The sequence below is a fragment of the Cucumis sativus genome, unplaced genomic scaffold (genome assembly GCF_000004075.3).
Source record: "Cucumis sativus cultivar 9930 unplaced genomic scaffold, Cucumber_9930_V3 scaffold91, whole genome shotgun sequence".
Classification (NCBI taxonomy): Eukaryota; Viridiplantae; Streptophyta; class Magnoliopsida; order Cucurbitales; family Cucurbitaceae; genus Cucumis; species Cucumis sativus.
Window position 1 is genome coordinate 249,319 of NW_022279580.1, and position 8,894 is coordinate 258,212.

Here is an 8,894-nt window from a genome sequence, read left to right on the forward strand (position 1 = left end):
TATGTACGTCGATTTCTCCACACGTTTTTTGTAATTCGATAATTCATTGTTGATTTCTTTAACAAAATTATATTTTCAATGTGGGTGATTTTCAACTTAATCCAAAATATAAAGCCTATTTAAGGTCACGAGTCCTTGATCGAATATAATATCTTTTATACTAATTGTGACATCAACTATCTCATTTTATACTAATTGATTTGATATTAAATTAGTAATTGGAGAGAATATGTTGCAGGTGCAGTGATTCAAGTCATAAACGTCATGATCGCTAACACATATCAGATGTCAGTTGAGCCATGTGTTTTATACTAATAAAACTCTTGGTGTCGAATAATAACTCGGCAAATTAAGTAAAGGATCGTGTTCTATCGAAAAGTAAATAAATAAACAATTACAATAGAGATCACTTCCAGGTTTACTGATTTAAGCGTATAGTAAAATTATGAAAAGTAAATATGACAATGTATACTCCTATTACTAGGTCTAGGTCTATATATGTATGTGTTTCTATTTGTTATATTTACAACTAAAAAAATCGGTTGAAAATGTCAAAGATATAATTTGTGTAATGGCAATTTTGTAAACTACAAATGAGATCTTCCACATTGGTAGGGCTTTAACGTGAAAGGCATTTTAAGCCATAAGAGGAAGTTAAATTAGTCAAAAAAAAATGTGAGGTGATCAAGGGAAGCGTGGCAGTGTGTCATCGTGAGTCATTAGTTTTTCGATAGTATCGCCATGAATACTGTTTCATCCTCAATTCGATTTGTGGTTTTGATAAAGAGTACTTAATTTTATTTTTCTCTCTATAGTTAATTTTACTCAATCTTATTTTCTATAAAATCAAGCGCTTAACTATATATAAATTTGAACCATAAGAAAAAGAAGAAAAAACATAAGAAGAAATTGAAATTGAGAAAAAATGAAATCATTTGTAATTTGCTTGATTATCCTTAGCTTATGTGGTGGAGGATCCACATCAACCATTACAAATTCCGCTACGAATGCCAACCCTGAGGATGCTGCTCGTCAATTTTGCAACCTTGGTTGTGCCGCTTCTCTCTGCAGCCAAATTTCCACCCTGCAAAACCCGAGTGAGTTAATTTCTAGTACTCTTGGAGTACCTATTTTATTCTTTTACATTGTTGGACAAAGTTAATATACTTATTTTAATCCTTTAAGTTTTTTTTGGTTTCTGATGTCTCAATCTAAATGCTATTCTGAGAGATCTTTGCTCTGGTTTTTTTCTTATATTAGCTTCTATAATATTGCCCCTTTCACATAGTTGTTTTGACTATATCTATGAATGTCACATTCTAGTTGAGATATTCTGCTCGACTCTCTGATTGACACTATCCTTTCTTTTTTATCAAAAAAAGAAAAAGAAAAAAAGAGCTTTTAGGTCCATTGGTGTTAATTTTGATATTTCTTTTGTATTTTAAGCACTAATAGTAGTGTTGGCAAACATTTTCATAATGAGGATAATTCGTTGGGGAAGACATTGTTTGCTTACATGCATTGAGCATGAAAGGTCATTAGAGGTTATTCTAGTCATGAGTAACATTCAATTAGAGTAGTATTCATATACAAAGTTTTTATTTGGATCAAACTCACAATCATTAGGAGTTTAGTAGCAGTATTCATATATATACTAAAATTTGGTCGCTTACTTTAATTATTTTATCTAGTTTTGATGGGTGATTGTCCTTCCTTTAATTGTATTTTTTTTCTTTATGAATTTGGCAGACCTGGAAAAATCAGAGAGTTGTTATAAAGGATGTTATCAAACTTGCATGAAGTAGTGATGCTAACAAAAGGAATATGAAGTATGGTGAGAGGAGAAAGGAACTGTGATTGACTTTTCAAGATAAACATACCATACACGAATAATAAAACCATTGGCTTAAAAGCCTATTATTTCATATTTAAACACATTTTTTGTTTTGATGTAAATGTAGATTCATGCTTTTGAATGTAGTTGATTATGAGCAATAAAAAACATCACAGTTTCTCTTTTTATGCTATGCGAGAATGGAATGTTATGTCACAATTTTTGTTTTAGTGTAGATTAAGTGTGTGTGTTTGCGGTGGAATTAGTGATTAATGGTTAATAATCTCACAAATAAAATTTATTTCGTTAATTCGAAAATATTTCGAAGGCACCAATTATCTTTCTGAAGATTTTAATGATTTACTCTCGGTCCACCTGACAATTGATAAACGAAAAGTTAATCTTAATTTGAATAAGTGTGTTGTATCGATACAATTATATATATATATATAGATGTATTTTGTTTTGGGCAACTAAGGTTGCACCTAATGTTATAACTCCAATTTTTTTAACCAAATAAAAAAAGTATATTTTAATTTTTTACAAAAAAATTATCACATACTAAATTTTTTAGTGAGGAATTATGCTATGTTTGTCAACCAACTGGTTGAGATACACTGGTGCGCCAAGTGAGTCCGTTTGCAATATTATCATCTCAAGAAACAAAAACTATATGTATTATGATTCTAAGTCCAACGAATTTACGTTGTCTCATATTCCTTATCGCTCGATTTCTAGTACTTTATGAAAACAAATGAAGATATAGTTTCTATTTGATTCTTAGGAGTTCCAGAACGTTGCACTTTTAGTTTTTATATTTTGAGCTCGATTTAACTTTTAGTAATTTCCAAATTCATTGCTTTTGTTAAATATATTCACTTTTTTCTTTTTTGCTGATGAGAACCAAGTGAGAGAGGTTGTATGAACTCAAGCTTTCAAAGATGCTAAAAAAGCGACATGAATTAATGAAGAACGAAGAGAGGAAGAGTCATTTTGGGATTGACTTTATGGTACTATATGAACATAAAGAAATGTCAAATATTGGTGTGTCACGCAACCCCAAAATTTGGCTATACCATAATTCCAAAATTAAGTTATGGCATGTAATTCAAAAGTTTGTACCTAATGGTGTAAAATGCTAGGGTTTGGTTTATCCTATTATATGATCAATATCCATGCATGCATTTTATGTTGGATTTTTGTTATATATTCGTTCATTAATTTCTCTTTAGAAAATAAAACCACTAAAAAATTCTCGAAACCTACACGCCTATGATCAGTTAAACATGAACCATATATGTGAAGTTTGTATAATATTGGTAACTGACCTTAGATCATGATTAAACCTACAAAACAAACAAACATTGAAAAATAGAACACCAATAATCTCATGACAAAAATAAACAATAAAAAACCTGAAGTGAAATTAGTTTTGAAGATCAATATCCAAATCCTTTGTTCCAGCTAGATTGACAACTACAGTGGCTAAAAGTATCTCGAGAATCTCAGCTTTTAGCCACTTAGTTGCCAATTTAGCTAGTAATTGTTTTGAAGAAGTCCCTTCATGTTGAGCTAACTACAAAGGAAGAATCTAGAAGTCACTATCAAGGAAGCATACATAAACATGTTGACAAGAATCTAAGGAACCATTTCTATAAAAGAAAAACTATGAGGGATGTTTTTCCTACAAAGAACCATCAATATATCACATAAACCATCAAAGAAAAAATTTCAATAAGCAAAACATTTAGGTCTTAAGTGTAAATAAAAGACAAGAAATATATGTGACCCGGTGGCCGGTGGAGATGGAGATGGAGAAAACTACGTGAAGGTTTGGTGGAGAGAAAGAGGGAGATGAAACGCGAAGGGAAGGAAGGAAAATTTTCAATAAGTTTATTTTAATAATTTTAATTGTTGAAAAGAGGGAAATAAAAAATTTTATATTTTTATGCTTGACAAAATAAAAAGGTGTTTCTGATTCAAGTAAATATTAACTATACTTGACCTGAAAAAATGTCAAGTAAAAGTTGCATTATACTTGATACTAAAACACCGTCAAGTAAATTCTACACTATACTTGATGTGGAAAAAAACGTCAAATAAAAGCTAACGTAAAATAATTCAAAAAATTTCATGAAAATTTTGCTTTCGTCAAACTATGCTTAACGTTTTGTTTGCGTGAAGTAAAATTTTGTTATACTACTTAACGCGAATAAAACGTCAAATCAAATCTCTCTTGTACTTGATGCGAAAAAAACGTCAAGTAAAAGTTAATGTAAAATACTTCAAAAAATTCCACTTTTTTGAAACTATACTTGACGGTTTTTTTTAAAATGCTCAATACTTGACATTTTTTTTTGTAAAACTAACTAGTGTCAAGTAAAATAGATTATGTCGTACTGAAATTTGAGATTCAATTTGTTAAAAAAAATTAAACTATTTTGATTTTTTTAAATATAATTAATTGTAAAGTTTTGGGTGTCTACACCAAAAAAAAAACTTTTGTGGTTTTCAATTCGTAGTTTTCTTTTAAATATAATTTTATTTCTTTTGTCCATTATCTTAACTCTTAATAAACTTTTTTTTCGTCATTCTTTCTAATCTGAAATATTAAAATTGTTGAAAAATGAAGTATAAAAACAATAAAATATTAAAATACTAAAATATTTTTTTATTGTTTATAACGCAACCATATAAAAGAGTGAAAATTATTAGTTATAATAAAATGAAAAATGTATACAAAATAACAAACGTTGAAAGGCTAAGATACTTAATTTTTGGTCGTCGTGAAAAGAAAATGATATCAATGAAGACTTCAGAAATGAAATCAACAGGGAGGTTTGGTTTCAATTTTTCATCATGAAGAGAAGAGCTAAAATATGTTGTGCCTCAAGATGTTGAAATAGAGAACAAGAGGGTTGTTGAGCTAGTAAGCCAAAATCTTGAAATGAGTATGTTGCAAGATATCTGATAATCATCGTCGTTGTTCATAAAATGGATTAGTAGGAGTTTTCCTATTTTTATCAAAGATCATTTGGGGACGGTCTCCCTTATTTAATATATAAGGCGAAACTGGCTTTCTTTGTTGAAGACCAAGTATCATCCATCTAAGTAAGACTGCGTTGCAAAGCACAAGACGCTTGTCATCATTATTTGCAAGAGAGAGATAATCTCAAAGAAGATTCCCTCGCTTTAGAGACTATAAGAGCCTTTAAAGTTCATCATTTATGAAGAGTTTGAAGCTTAAGGAAGGACTTTAAGATCAAGATCTAAGTTACATGATCGCTACCTTTTATTGATCTACTTATTACCATCGGTCTCAATGACTAAAAATGATGTTTTATTTGGTAAATAATCACTCCACAAAGATTTTCAAGGCAAATTAGCAGCTAGGTTACAACTCAAGATTATGATGCCTAGTTATCAATTTTTGTGGAAAAGTAAACCACCTATTTTGTATGACTCGTTTTCTTTTTTGAAAAGAATCTAGAGAATGTTTGAAAAGAAAAGAAAACTATTAAAATAACCATGTCTTAGTAAGCATATACATGCATACAAGCATTTTTTAATGACATTTATCAATTTGATTTTAGTTGTGATGACGCTTGTTTTATCCCTGGTCTCCAGTTTATTTATTCTTGTCATGAGGTGCTTGTTTCATCCCTGGCCCTTGACACCATGTTGTTATAGTGGTGCTTGTTTCATCTCTCGCCTCCATTTTATTTATTCTTTTGTCATGAGGCGCTTGTTTTATCCCTGGCCCTTGACACCGTATTGCTGTGGTGACACTTGTTTTATCCCTGGTCTCCAGCTTATTTATTCTTTCGTCATGAGCTGCTTGTTTTATCCCTGGCCCTTGACACCATGTTGCTGTGGTGGCGTTCGTTTTATCTCTACCTCTAGCTTATTTATTCTTTTGTCATGAGGCGCTTGTTTTATCCCTGGCCCTTAACACCGTATTGCTGCGGTGACGCTTGTTTTATCCCTGGTCTCCAGCTTATTTATTCTTTTGTCATGAGGTGCTTGTTTTATCCTTGGCCATTGACACCGTGTTGTTGTGGTGGCATTCGTTTTATCTCTGGCCTCCAGCTTATTTATGAGATGCTTGTCTTATCCATGGTCCTTAACGTTGATAATTTATATAAAATATCTTAGTTTGATGAGTCAATGGCTACACCTTCGTCCACCTTCTAATTCTACAAGGATGCACGAAGGGGGGCATACTGTAGCCACCTATTTTTATCCTACACATATATATCTTTTTTTAATACTAATATTAGTAATAATTGCTAAATTATTTATTTACTTTAAAAAAAGGTAAAAAAAAATAATAATACATAATATCTTATAATATTTCATTTTTATCATTTTAAGAAACAAAATTAAATCAATTTATTTTTTTTTAAATCTTTTAATATCATATTTGTTCTATTTTAGAAAAAAAAGAAATGAATTTGTTTTAAATAAAATCTTATAATATCAATTTTGACTTACTAAAATCATTTTAGGAAAAAATAAAATCAATTTTAAATAACGGTATTTTAATATTCATTTGATGTATTAATTTATTTTTTACAAAATCTCAAAATATCTCATTTAATTTATTTTAGGAAAATGAAAATTTGTTTTATTAATATAATATTAAATTTCGATTTTATTTTTATTATTTTTTCCTAATTTGTGGTACACTCCGGGTTTAGAGGAGAGAAGTTTCTTAAACAAAGAATTCTTTAGAGGAGAATTTCTTACAAAAATTCTTTGGAGAAAGTTTCTTAGAGAAATCTTTTTAAAAAGAGTGCTTAGAAAAAGTTTTTAGAGGGAATCTCTGCAAAAAAAAAAAAAAAAAAAAAAAAAAAAAAAAAAAAACTGTGTAAAAGGTGCGTTTCTGTTATTCTTTTCATTACCCTATTGTCTCTATATTTTTTTAAATTTTATCTTAAGCAAATTAAACCTCATTGTTAACTAAACTTAATTGGATGTTGCATTTGGTAGGGATTTAATCCCAATGATCCGCACCTCATACAACAAGTAATTTCTTTGGAATTCGAATTCTTATTTTTCTTTTCTTCTCTTGTTAAAAGAGAAAGAGAAAGAAAAGAAAATGTAGGAAAATTTTAGTATTTTTGTACTATTTTTTTTTCTTTTATCATCATTTTAAAAAAAAAATCTTTAGTCTTTTTCTTCTCTCTAAAAAAAATAGGGAGAGAGAAAATGACATTAGACAAATGTGCTCTTTTTATTTATCCGTATTTTATTACCCTTTTTAATCTCAACTCTTAATCTTTATTTTTTTCTCTAAAATATAGAGATAAAGAACAAAGAGAAAATTTTATCATTATTATTATTATCATCACCATTTATTATTATATTATATTATTATTAGGGTTCTTCTTCTTTTTACTTGTTTTTCTTCTTCTACTTATTCTTATTCTTATTATTTCTTTCTTTGTTCATTATTTTTTTTCCGTTTCTTTCCTTATTTTTTTTATTGCTATTATGTTTCCTTTCTTTTACCATTCACATTGCTATATCATAATTATTGTTATATGCACTTAAATGTAACTCTTTGTATTTAATTTTTTTAATGTTTTGAAATCCTTCCAATTTAAAATTCTTTATGTTTTAAATAAAAGACTTTTTTTTTTAAAAAAAACAATCATTTAGCAAATTTGTCTCTAATGCTATAAATGTTTTATGTTTTTTTCAAAACCTTCAAAATTTAACATATGATTTCATAAGATTTCCTAAACCAATCTTTTCTAAAAACTTATACCGTTTTCCTTAAAAAAAATCCTACGATGGAATCTAGAACTTCCTGGAAGTCCGTTATTTCTAGATTCTTGAGGTGAGGGATCAATATCTTTGGAAGTCCGAAATTTGATCCCAAGAAAAAATGAATTTAATCAATGTTTTAAAAAAAAAATCCTTTATTCAAAGACTAGCCTATGATAGATTTTGAAAAATTGTAATAATTTTTCATTTTCTTAAGGTGAGAAACTTTCGTAGTCTTAATTAATGGAATATTATTCCACTTATTTTATGAGATCATTGCTTCAAATATTGGAGTAATAAGGGGTGAAATAAGACATTGGTTTAAAAATAAATTTTAAAAAATATTTTCAATTCAAGATTTGAACTTTGGCCACCGTTTATTTAAATGGGTGTCGTGGGGTGCTAATACCTTCCCCACACACAAATGACTCCCGGACGCTACTCAATTTTTTCGCAGACCATTTTTTTTTAAATTGTTTATTTTATTTCGGTGTCCAATCACGCCGTAAAAAAGATTGGTGGCGACTCCTATTTTATTTTAAAACTAGCTCTTTTGAGGACGTCGGTCGCTCCGCGTCGTCTCGGGCACGTGACGACATACATGACACCTTTTACGTGTCAAGTGAGGTTATATACATGACACCTTTTACGTGTCAAGTAGAGTCCTATACTTGACGAGTTTTGCACGTCAAGTAGGATCGTATTCTTGATATTATTTACATGTCAAGTAAGATCATATGCTTGACACTATTTACATGTCAAGTAAGATAATATACTTGATACTATTTACTCGTCAAGTAAGATAGTATACTTGACGCTATTTATCCGTCAAAGTAAAATTGTATATGTGATTTAAGTACGATAGTATACTTGACATATATTTAACATCATGTATAGCATTTATTAATATATTTAATATACAAAATGTTCCATTTTCTGTTTTTTTCATTACGTACATTCATTTCAATAAAACATATTCATCAACAAAATAAACTCTCCAACCAATAGTTACACAACAAAAAATGACCAATAATTTAGTATTATTATAACACCCCGAACTCTAAGGTATCTTACTTTTAAATTAAATTGCATTTTAATTTGAAGATTTTTTTTTTTTAGAAAAGAAGTTAAGGGAGAAAGGGGATTAGAAATGTTATAATAATAATAATACTATATATTTATTATTATTATTATTATTAGTTATTATATTAAATAAGAGAAAAGGTAAATAGAAAAAAGAAAAGAAAAGAATTTTTTTTTTCCTTCCTTCTTCCTCCCGCGCGCAAAC

At 29.0% G+C, this 8,894-nt stretch overlaps 1 long non-coding RNA gene across 1 annotated transcript; it reads left to right on the plus strand.

Moving 5' to 3' along the window:
• Positions 1-688: 688 nt before the first annotated feature.
• LOC116406356 lies at positions 689-2,028 on the plus strand. The gene is made up of 2 exons (XR_004219373.1): positions 689-1,097; positions 1,750-2,028. It is a non-coding gene; the product is annotated as an uncharacterized LOC116406356 (long non-coding RNA).
• Positions 2,029-8,894: the final 6,866 nt, after the last annotated feature.